The sequence below is a fragment of the Austrofundulus limnaeus genome, unplaced genomic scaffold (assembly GCF_001266775.1).
Source record: "Austrofundulus limnaeus strain Quisiro unplaced genomic scaffold, Austrofundulus_limnaeus-1.0 Scaffold27, whole genome shotgun sequence".
Taxonomy (NCBI): domain Eukaryota; kingdom Metazoa; phylum Chordata; class Actinopteri; order Cyprinodontiformes; family Rivulidae; genus Austrofundulus; species Austrofundulus limnaeus.
Window position 1 is genome coordinate 922344 of NW_013952429.1, and position 12820 is coordinate 935163.

The 12820-nt window shown below is 36.8% G+C and overlaps 1 long non-coding RNA gene across 1 annotated transcript in view; it reads left to right on the forward strand.

Moving 5' to 3' along the window:
• The window catches only part of LOC106515204 (uncharacterized), a 71293-nt gene that overhangs the window by 29595 nt on the left and 28878 nt on the right, over nt 1–12820 (forward strand). The window contains exon 3 of the long non-coding RNA XR_001309971.1: nt 9817–9844. This is a non-coding gene — a long non-coding RNA (uncharacterized LOC106515204). The remainder of the gene's footprint in view (nt 1–9816; nt 9845–12820) is intronic.

Sequence of the window (12820 nt, forward strand, 5' to 3'; positions counted from 1 at the left end):
TTTGGGATTGGATGAAAAAGAATGATTTAAAATATCATCTTCTGCTAGATGAAATAAACACACTAACCTTTTGTGTAGTTGCCATTTGCTGAAACATATTATTTTAAACAAAAAGATCTATGCATGGCTGGATTGCAGTTTTTCTTATCAATAGTGGTGTGACATGTTATTGTAGTGAGCTTGGTTCCATCCACTGGCTTGGATGTCACGTGACTTATCGTGCGCCACACAGGTGCCATATGCATTGAGTCTTGATCAGGAACATACATGGATGGTCATACATACATTTATTAATGATTAATTAAGACTAAATATTTCGCAGTTATTATAAATGTTCCTCATTATTTCTGTTTGTGTTTTCTGTGACAGTATATTTTTTTGTGGAAAAATAAAGTTTCCGCTTAATTTTCTACATGTTTAGAACAAAACATTGCAGGTTTGATTCAATTAAAGCCTCAACACCATGAAATGTGAGCAACTAATGTGAAGAAGACTTATTTGCTTTTAATGGTTGTCAAAATTGAGTGAAACCAAGTCGTCAGCATTACTTGTGGGTGAAACACAAATGTCTCAAAGATTACATATTTACAACCAAATGCACAGCAATTAGAGGAGGTGTCCATCTGGTTGTGTGCGTTTGAGTGTGTACCAAGGTTTAAATGTGTGTCTGTGTGTGCATCAGTAGGGGTTTGTGACTAATGGGGTCATTATTGATGCTGAGTCAGGATTACTGCTGATTGCAAAGGTTGGATACCAAACTAACGAGTGTGCAGATACAGAAATCTACAACATACACACACATGCACACTGACACACTTGCACTCTCCATTCTTATGATCACACACATACACACACATTTTCATTTCTTTTGGGTTCTCACCGGTACACTTATGCACATAAACCTCCAACATCAGCAAATAAACTCCTGCCGACCAGACATCACTCTCTCAACCTCTCTGGACATTCAACGTGAAAACGCACATGCGCACATCTTTCTATATAACCAAGGGAGGGTTGTGCTGACTTATCAGTCACCTACTGGATCATTGCCTATTATACTGGACTTTATTTAACATTTTGCAAATCAAAATCCACTCCAACAAGTAGGTACATATCTTGTGACAGTTATTGTTGCAAATATATGGGATGAAAAGCAGCAGAACTTGTGTGTTGGCTTTAGTGTTTAAATTCCACTGTAAAATGTGTTTGTCACATTCAGTTTGAAACACTGTTGCTGGGAGTCTTGAAGCTGGTAAAACATGTTTTTATTTGAGCCATTCATGGCCTCTGTATCAAGCAGCTAAGCATCTCTGTAAGTGCTATGACATGTGGATGTGTAACGCAGTGAAGCTATTGTATTGTGAGTTTTATGAATCATAATTTAATCATTTGAATTTGCTCTGAGTTGTGATGAAGCTGTTCTTTCTATGAAAAATCTAAAGTGGTTTGAATGAATCATGCTTACCAAGAAATGGTCAATACTACAGTAGCTTCAGATGAACTTTTTTTATAATCTTAAAACTAATTAATATTTTATTTCCTTGAAATGCTGGGTTGCAGCCACGTGACCTGGATGACGTGCAAATGTCAGATGGGGGACAGGAAGTGATTTGCTCTGGTTCAAAACCCAGCAAAATGGATCACAGCGAGTACGCTAATGCCCTAAATGGGCTGTTGCAGACAAGATATCGCAATAAATATGGAGAAATTATCCATTTTGTCTAAATTAAAAAAGACGTCTAATCTGGAGAATTTACCTGGCGTTGAGGCGATTGGCATAAACTATCTGGTGCTGCAGACCTCGTATTATACAACGAGCAAGCTGAAAGGTTTCAAAAGCCATGAAGCCTACAATTATTTTGTTTCAGGTTGGGTCAACCATTTAGAATCCAAAGAAACTTTAAATGGCTATTGACTTGTTTTTGCCCAAGTGAGTAGTGAGTTGTGCTATTTTAAGTAATGAGTCTATGATAACAATGCTATCGCTAACACTAACGAGTAAATCCGGTATTTCTATGTGCTTGGATCTACTTGTAAATAATTTATTTAGCTTCTTTAAACCTAAATTCAAGTAATTGTTCAAAAATATCTGAAAATGTGATTTAAACGATACAATCCTTGGTTAGAAAGTGGTCACTGCAAACTCTTAAATTGTTCATTTCCGCACCTCCCTTTTTTAGCCGGAGATTGTTGGTCCACTTTTGTCATCTTTTTTTCTGTAAGTTTCTTTAACATTAACTCCCTTGTGACACACTACATATGGGACATGAAAAAATTTTTTATATTTCACCCGATTAGAGCGACTGCAACAACCGTACATGGCACAGAATTTAGGCATTTTGACGCTGAATCAACAGAAAGAAACAGGGCTGCGTTTACTTCCTGGCCCCATCTGCATTTCATGACGTCGAAACCATGTCATCTGCAACCCAGCAAAAAGCTGAAAGGTGTTACATTTTTGAAGACAAGTCTTTGCTACAATTTGATTAAAGGAATGATAATAAGTTTGTTTGGAACGTGATCACTTAGTCTTTCTTTCTATGTGTGTGATTCTGTATTTAGTCTGCAGCTCACACAGATTTTGCAAGTGTTTTACCCCAGCTTTTCTTCTGGGTGCATTTAGAAGAACGAACTGACAAATAATATTTTTTGTCAATTATATTATTAAATTTAATAGAAAAGATTGCACCTACACATCTGTATAATTACTTGTCCGGTGTTATTGTCAAATTTGCCTACATGTTTTCCCATTTGGCTGTTTATGTGTGTGTTTTCTCTTGGTTCTTAGCTGCTTTCAGGACTGATTGCTGCACATATACTACACTTTCAAAAATGTTTCTTCTCAATAACAGCACAAGCAGCATAGCCCCAGGTTTTAATCAAAACATGAGTGGTATGTCATGTGCATGTGTGCGCTTGTGTGTGTGTATAAGTAAGATTGTGTGTATCTGTGTGTTTCCAGCCCAGTGTGATGTGACAGTGGTCGTTGTTTCCTAAAGTCATGATGGTTTCTAAATCAAGGAATTTTATGAAGTTTTGCTGCTCTGGGCAGACCATTAACATTTCATGTCACTTTGGCTCACTGTCTGTCATACTCCGATGGGCATGAAGCTGAAATTTGGACTAAAGCCGGCAAAAACAGACCAAGTTGGCCATGTTTTTTTTTTTTTAAAGAAAGTGTACATTGTTTTCGCTCATCCATCACAGGGGTGGTTTGATTGAGTTTGATTGAAGAAACCACCAAATCAGCCATGGTTAGGGCTGTCCAGTCCTAGTCTGGTCTGGAGGTTTCGCTGCTCTGACACACCTGATTTGAATGAATGGATGATTAACAGGCATCTGCAGAACTTGAAGAGGTGATTTAATCACTGAATCAGGTGTGTTGGAGCAGGTAAACAAGTAAAACATGCAGAATAGCAGCCCTCACAGACCAGGATTGGAAACCACATGCCTAAAATTTGCATATGCACACATTTTTGTTGACCCCAAAACCAACATCATGAAAAAAGAAAAATAAATACCTTTGAGCAAAATGTCAACATATTTAAAACATTACCACAAGATATATGCTGGCATTAATATATTTAAAGTAAACATTTAGGGTATTTAGGGTATAACTGCATGCATCAAATAATGTACGGATAGTGTGTCGTTCTTGTAATTAAAAATTTGTTATTTTTCTGCCTTTGAAGTAGAGTACTTTCAGTATCCCTATTTATTTGTTCATATTTCATTTTGCTTTGTCCTCTTTAAAATATGTCAAGAATGCTTGAATGGAGTTCCGGTAAATTTGGCCCATGTGTTCCCTCAAACTCAACAATAAACTGATTGCATGTCTTCACAGTTATGGTTTTTGGGCACATTAATGCCAGCTAATGATCTAATATGATAAAACAATGAGGCAATGTCACATTTTACCCAAAAAAGGTCAACAGTTAAATCTGGACAAACACAAATTTAAACTGAACCTTGCTTGGTTGGCAGAGGCACCCCACTGGGCTTGTCACACTAATTACATCACCGCTTTTATTGCACAGTTTATACAATTTAACTTTGTGATTTTTGTTGACCCCAAATATGCTTATTGAAGGTTCAGAAAATTAGTCACTAATCTCTTAGAAAGATGATGTCATTTTAAAATATTTATACTGCTGTTATAACACTTTTGGAGTTGTTGAGAGGTTTTGGTGTGGGGTTCTGCAGAAAGGAACACCAAAGCTTAATTTTAGTTGGAGTGAGGCCAAGACCAGAGTAGAAAACTCCCATCTTAAAACAATATAACCAATGTAACCATAAAAAAATAGAGCGGCTCAAAAACTTCAGTACATTTCACAGAACAATCCAAAATGCAATCCTAAATAAAAACATTTAGTTTGAGCTTCTAAGACTTCAGAAACCACCAACACCAGAGGAAACGTGATGTGTAGCTCAGAGACTTCACACACTTTGACAGAACTGCAGTTTTTAACACCACAGAACTGTTTCTTTCTCAGCACCTGTGCTAAATAAAGCGAGAGAAAAAGGGGAAAAAAAGACATATGCTGAGAAATGTTTTGCATAATTTATGTTTGTGTCGCTCCTGTCCGCTTGTCTTTTTGTTGTTTCTTTGTTTCATTTGAAAATAAGAAAGGCCCGGATCAAATCAACTGACACACAGATGGAAAATTGATTTCTGATTTCTGTGCAGCTCTGACCTCTTTCTATTAGAACTAGAATCAACAATGTTTCAAACATATGCAGTATTTCTTCTGTGCACAGTGGTAGGGGTGACTCTCGTACTGTCACACTAAAATGTGGTGGAATAGAATAGAATAGAATAGAATAGAATAGAATAGAATAGAATAGAATAGAATAGAATAGAATAGAAATGTAAAACTGACTGAGTTAGTGTTTGCTCAAGTTGACTTGTTGAATTGTGTTCACTCCAAATGTTAATTACTTGCAAATTTTCATCCAATATTTTTTCCCAAGAGTTTTATTAAAATTTCCAATCCCACTGTTCATGAGGTATTTTGCTAACAAAGAAAAAAATAATAATAAACTCACATACATATATGCACAGACAGGATATAACACGATTGCCAAACTTTAATGGTAGCAGGCTATATTGTTTACAATAATTTCCGGGGTATTCCGTCCTCCAGGTGAGACTGTAAGTAAAAAACATTTTTCCCCCTCTTTCAAAACTTTATGATCAACAGTCAGCCTTGATTGAAATCTGTGTTTTTAACTTACCTTTATTTATTTATTTTTGTTTTAATCGTTCACTTTGAAAAAAATATGTCTGTGGAAAACAAGAATCTTATTCTTTTTTTTTAACCAGCATGAAGCTGGTGGGGGGAAATGTTTTCTCCAAAGTTTCATCACCAGACCTTATAGACCCTTTTTCTCACTGTGTCCTCACTTTCTTAAATCTCAACACTTACTTGTCAGTTCTGAAGCGCAGCTTGCCTTAAGTATTGGGATTGAGAGTGTAAGCTCATCTCATTATCCCCAATTGCGCATGTGTGTGCTTAAGTGTGTGCGTGTGTGTGCGCGCGCGCGCGCGCCCGCTTCATGTATAAGTGCAGAAACTGACGATGAGATTGTGAGTGAGTGATGGCTGTGTAAGCCTCCCTTTCTCGCGCTCTGTTTGAAATAAAGCGACAGATAATCGCAGGGCTCTGGTGAAGTGAGCTCAGCTGAGCGCCAATCGATACGGATGCCATAGCTTCAAAGCAACCCTTCAAAGAGGAGAGAAGTAGCCATATGCTCTCCGTGGTGTGCGTGTGCGAGAGAGAGCGAGAGCGAGAGCGAGAGAGAGAGAGAGAGAGAACAAAAACCAGAGATACACAGAGTCAAGTAGCCCTATAGTGCAGAAGAGACAGTTTTCAATTGACAGCAAACATTATCATATCACAGTTGACTTGCAAAGACTTAAATGCAACTGATGTTGCCATTTAAATCGTACAAAACCATTGTTTTGTTAGCTGGTAATCTCCTGATATTAGGGCTCTGTCATCTTTTATTCAACAAACCAGCAGCAGCTGTGGCCTTTGTTGAGGAAATGTGCAAGGAGGAGACAAGCACACACACACACACACCAACACGCACTCCGCCTGTCACACACTCACCAAGACTGGTAGAAGGGAAGGAAGAATGAAGGAACAGTCGGAGGACAGGAGAATGGCAGAGTGAGAAACGGAGAAGCGAGGTCCTCGGAGAAGTGTTTGAGACTACGAGAAGGAGAAGGGGTGGCGTGTTTAGCTGCGCCATCTCACCTTCCTCGAAGTGAAAATGAGAATGTATTTTTGACATGTCTACGCAGGAAGGGGGGGAAAAAAGAGTGTACCGAAGTTTGAGTGTGATAAAATGTGTGTGTGATTCTATGAAGTGTAGATGTGATTACAAAAAAAAAGATCTATGTGTGTGTGTGTGTCAGCATATTTAATTAGCTGAGACAAGCAGGTGTAAAACAGTAATTAATGGCACAACTGTCTGACTTCATCATCTCCATATGAGCTTACACTGCTGCCAGAACAAACACATACATAAATGCAAACATTTTGAGAAAGTAAAGCCACATTTATTGTAGAGGTTTAGACTAAAATCATCTCATGTTCATAAATGACAGCATTATGGCCTTTTTATATAGTCAAACTTAAAAAAAAAATGTTAAATGCAGTTCTGTGCTATAAAACCATCTACAACCAAATCAAATTAACCTCAATATTGGTAAAACAAGCAAAAACAGTACTAATTAGCTGTTGTAGTCATCTTGAAATCAATTAAATTTCAAATTAATCTATTTGACATCTACATGCAACGATCACTGTATATTTGTTTATTGTTATTTTTTTACACAGACATGGCCAAAAATATTCTGTCTCTACTTATTGCTGGCTTGCAACTAATTTGTGTTCATCACGTGCATGACAGTGTGACGGTGTCCGAGTGTTGTATTGCAAAAATAGCAAAGCAGAGCAGATAAGTGGACGCAATCACTGCGCAGGTTGCCATTTGGCCACTCCGACTGCTCATTTAGTTTTTAAATGGACTCATTACTAATGAATCACAAGCTGCTTTAGAGCAGGCTGAACACACTGTAATGGCTTGGCCATCCTCCACAAACCAGACCGAACAAACACACACGCACACACACACTCGCATTGACCAAGATTGAGAGTAAGTGTCCAAAAGGCCCAATTACCTTCTCGTCCAATGTAGGAGAACAAACTAGAAAGCTAATTACAAGTTCCTCACATGTAGATGGGGGAACATTTAAGCACACTCACTCCAAGATGAAAAGCGACTAGAAACATCGTTCCCTTGTTTTTTTGTCTGTGATTGTTTGTGTTTACACAGATCCCGTTATGGAAAGTATGGCTCTGTCATTGTGTTATTATCATAAGTCATTATTACAACCCCTGAGCCCAATAAGCTTTATTAAATCATCAATAAGACTGTATAATTTAATGATTCCAGTTTTAGCCAGATTGATTTACGCTTCAGCACGCTGCCAAGCTTGAATGAGATCAAATGAAATTCGATGCCTCCAAATGCAGCATGTTGTCATCCAGTAATTGGAATAAATATGTTTTTTTAAACTATCATTCGAGCACATTCCTCTCACACAGAGGGAGGGGTTGCCAAGACGAAAATATCGCTGATGCTCCCTCCTGCTTCGTTGAGCGAGTGAGACGGCAGTGATTGGGCAGAGTAATTTGACCTAATGAATATGTCGACAGCCTGTTTCTTTCTCTCCCCATTAAACACTGTTGGATTCGATTTACTGTGCTTACTCTAACAACTTAAAGACTCCATCAGTATGCCACTTTCCTCACACACATATAGACGCACACATCCACACACAGCTTGGCCTATCTCAGTAGATCAATGGCCCCTTGGTCAATGTGTCCTTTGGGAGGGTTATCCATCAGCTCCCCACTAATGAAACAATCTGATCACTGTGTGTGTGTGTGTGTGTGTGTGTGGGGGGGGGGGGTGTATTCCCTCATGACTGTCAGATTGATTTTAAAGCACACAAATATGGTGTTGTGTTGTTTACTTGTAGGTTAATTACCGGTTGTGCCATTTACAGCCTTGGCATGTACGTATCCAAAGTGTATCTTGGCGCTTTAATTTCATGAAAGTTTTAAGAGATCATTTTTTTGGCATCAGTTCTATAGTTTAGTTTCTGCTGCCAACTTCCCAAGAAGATAGAGATGTCCCAAATGTTCATGATGTGGTGGGTAAGGGAAAGGGTATCTCATCCTTTAAGGGGAGCTTTAATTTTTAGAGGAACACTTCAGATGAATGGGTATGAGCTTTCCTATACCTGACTGATCCCGGTTTGGATTGCAGGTTAGCTGGTGCCCTTCTTAACAAGGAGGAAAGCTAAGAGAATTTCTGCAGATAGTTCAAACCCCTTTTTTACAATGGAGTATTAGGGTCACACAATATTATTATTAGATTTTTAACAAGATTTTTGTTTTTTGTCACAAAAATAAAGTTGTAACCTTACGAGAATATAGTCATAATATTATGAAAAGAAAGTCTTAAGATTACGAGAATAAAGTCGTAACATTACGATAATAAAGTCATAATATTATGAGAAAAAGCCATTTTTTGAGAACCTTTACACAACAAAGCAGTTTTACTGCATTAGAACTGATAAGTTTTTTTTTTCCATTATTAACCTGTCAATCTCACAACAGGCATTTTAAAGTGTGGTTTGGTGTGTCTGATGTTAAATACTGTATTTAGTAAAATCCAATAAAATAAAATATTTTATATTATATCATAATAGTAAAGTTAATTTGCTAAGGAGATGTAGAAACCGCTTATTGTTGCCTATCAGGTGTAGAGCCATTTCTATGTGAAACTTAGTGTTTGTTTACTGCACTGCTACAGAAAGAAAAAAAGCATGTTTTTATTTTTATTTATTTATTTATTTGTATGCTAGATGGCAGGGGATTTGCAATTGCCCCAAGAAATGCTAGCTTCAAGTTGATACACGAATTCACTCAATTCTGTTTTATTCCACTTACTTTATACAATAACACAGTACTTGTAGTTTTACAACAATTAAATGGAAACCCTTCAATGTTTAGGTTTTCTTGAGATTCGTGGGCTAAAACGGTTGTTGGAGTTTTTTTTTTTGTGACCTTTTCAGAGGCTGAGTGGAGAGCTTCAACTAATTTGTCTTGCAGGAAGGCATTCTTTTTCAAGTGAGGTCAACAACAATTGAAGGGAGACATTTTTAAAATAGGAAACACTTTCCTCCCCTTTCACTGAATTGAAAGTGTTTCCTTAAATATTTCCCTTATACATTGTTTCAGCCACTCCTGTTGTTTTTCTTTATTCCTTTTAAAGTGTTTTCAGCCTTTTTCCTCCATAATTCAGTTTTTCAGAAAACCCATGTTCCACTTTCCATATTATGTAGCTCTTTTTTATACAGTATTTGTCAACAAAGCTGTCAGAAATATGTTTTACTGTACTGTGAAGCACACCATCACTGTCAGATTGTGTTTTTTTTTAATGAAGTACACCGTTAGAGTCTTATATTGGGTAATTGCGTAAAGCTAGAACTTATTGAATAATTTGAAAGTAGTTTTCAAAGTTCTATTTGTTGTTGAGCATTTAGTGCTAAAATAAATGAGACAGCACTGCAGACAAACACACAGTAGGACTACTTCTTTTCCTTTGATAAGTGTTTGTGAAAGTTGTGCACCCTGCAGTACAGTAATCTAATTTCAGTCTTTTTTTTTGTTCTCTTATACCCTCTTGTTGCTCCCTCTCCCCTCTGTCTCCCTCCCTGTTTCGCTCTCTTTACAGTTTGCTGTGTTGAAGTGCTTCTTAAAAGGTAAGACTCCCATTTTGTATTCTCCTTCTCCCATTCTTACTCTGATATTTTACCCATAAAGCACAGCGTGCCATCAGCACTCAGTACAGAGAGTGCAGCACCAAACAATCTGGGGCTTCAAAATTTATTTGGCTCAGGATTTGTTTTATTTTATTTTATTTTGTTCTTTTTGCTCACTGGAACACAATAACACAGCGTTAGGATAACAAAAAGAGAGTGCAGTCACAACCCCCCCACCCCACTGCAGAAGTGTGCAGGACTGCCACAGCGGCGAGTTTTACTCATTTTACAGGGATTTGTGTGACCTGTTTGATACTTTACTTAACTCACTTCACTTATTAAACTTTACATCTATAAATCAGTGTGAATAAATTGGCCCAAATGTTTTATAAGAGCACAATAAATCTCTTTAATTTGGGTTCTATGTTATTCATATAAATGTCCACCTGCAAAAATACAGACAAAAATAAATAAAAAATTTTTTTGAAGGTTTGTTCATGCATATATTACATTGTTTATTGTATATATGCATGTTTTTAGACTTGCTGCTTTTAGGCTTGAATCCTTGCTAATAATGCTGGCAGACTCACAAAACTTAAAATTAAGTAAATTAAAACGTGCCACGGCGCTACAGTGTAAATGGTAAATAAAATGGTAAATGGACTTGTAGCACTTTATCAAGTCCCGCATGCACCCCAAAGCGCTTTACACTTACAGTCATTACCCATTCACACACACATTCACACACACATTCACACACTGATGGTGGTAAGCTACATTGTAGCCACAGCTGCCCTGGGGCGCACTGACAGAGGCGGGGTATAAAAATGAGTATGTGCACACAGAGTTCCTTTGTAATATCTGACTGCAGTACAACATTATCAATATTTTGATGGGTTTTTTGTCTCTAAGTAGAACAGATGAAAGTTCTTGAAAGTCTTTAACAGAAAGTCCAGCAAAGACCTGATACAAAACCTAAGAGATGCATCCTCCTTCAGCTAATGTTCCACTGTAATTATTGGCTCTTTGGGAATCCAATTAGTGCATGAATACTGATTTATTGGTCAAACTAAAATGTATTTCTTTTATACATTCTAAATTTACATTAAAATCAGCTCCATTTGCCTTATATGCAGTTGGATAAATCAATCCGTTATGTCAAATGTCATAATTTGCTTGAAAAATGAATTAATGCATGTATTTATTGTTTTGTCTGTTAGTTAAAAAATATATAAATACATAAATAACTAAATGACTGACATATTAGAAGATTAGTCTTTTGTGCCAGATTAAATTTTATGATAACATTATATTTGCTTTGAAATCAGACATCTGAAGTCTTGCTGCGCTCCATCATTATGTAAGCACATACAGTAGTTCTCTTTAGGTCACGTCCAATAACTTTTATTCTCTTCACTGCAGTTCATTGCACAGCCTACAATCTTTTGACAAGCACCAACTATATGTTTCCATTAATTTTAAAAAGCTTATCTCTCTAGTAAATTTTTACTTTTCATTTTATGATTTTAGACACGTCTGGGGAGATTTTTTTTTTAAAGATTCAGAAGCTGCTTTGTTTAATTTTGCACCACTTGTCCCTGTTGTTGCAAAGAAATGTCTCGTAAAATTTTCTCATTGTTGGAGTACTATTACCATTAATAAATTACAAATAACTGCTTGAATATTCTTTTTTTTTTTGTATTTACACAACACGGCAGTCATTGATATTAATTAGTGATAAGTAAAACTGCATCAGTTCTCAACATATTGCATTGAGTCATTTGTAGATGACACATTCCTTTTCAGCAGCATGTTTGTGTCTCTCTGTGTGTGATGGTGAGGATTTGATTACATATTATAGATGATTTTAAACAACAACACATCTTGTTTTTCTGAAGAAATTAGTTATCACCTGCTGCCAAAAAGCAATAGGCAGGTAAAATTGTTTTATTTGTTTATCTGATATGGTGAAAAAAATGAAAATGTACAGTTAACATCAGCATTGAGAATAAATAGTTAAAAACAAATAAAAAGTAAGGTTGTAAGACATGAAATTAAACATTAAATTAAAATATGTAGAAGTGCCTTTTATTTTGAAAGTAAAATTTGGTATCAGTAACGTAGAAAAATAAAAAGTAGGATAATTACGGCTGAGTTTTCTCCAGATCTCCCACACTCACGCAGTGAAAAAGATGCCAGTCCACTAGAAGAGTTAAGAAGGTTTTAACCAAACACAGATGCCATGTCAGGGGGCTCCTTAGTTTGTTTTCAGCTCTGTTGCCCAAGGTTGTGTAAAAGCATGTGTGTGTGTATCTGTATATTTGTGTGTGTGCCTAAATCTAAGCCTGTTTCCTCACCCTCTTGTGTGTTTGCTTCAGTGTTTGGAGTGGGCTCAGATACGACTTTGTGTAGAGCCTCATTAGTGGCTGAGGTTTGGCCGGCACGCAGCTTCTGGAGACTCTCTGGTCACAAAGTCATATGCTGCTCCACTGTGGGCCCATCTGCTGTACTGGCCCTCACTTTAGACTTTTGTCATGTTTTTGTTCATATAAATCTTTGTTAAAAAATTATTGTAGTAATAAAGTACTTAAGTATGTTCTGTACCAAGCACACTTCTATTCTTATATAATAAAATATCAAGAGAAACTACTGATGTATACTGAGAAAGAAGCTCTGTGATTATAAAATCTTATTTTAAGGGTAAGCATTTTAAACAGACTGCTCACTCTGTGTAACTTCATTCATTTTTAGTCCCATTGTAATTAAAGTTGTGTAAAAATAAAGTGGGTTGGCAAATTTGCTTACACAATACCACCTATTGTCCTGATGCATCTCAGTAATCCAGGTAAAAAATTAAAAAGAAAAAAAATTGTATAGTATAGAAAATGAAGACCCCAAACCCAGACCCAAACCAGTGGTTATTCCGTATGTTACGGGTGTTTCGGAGAAACTGAGACGTTTATTTTCTAAACATGA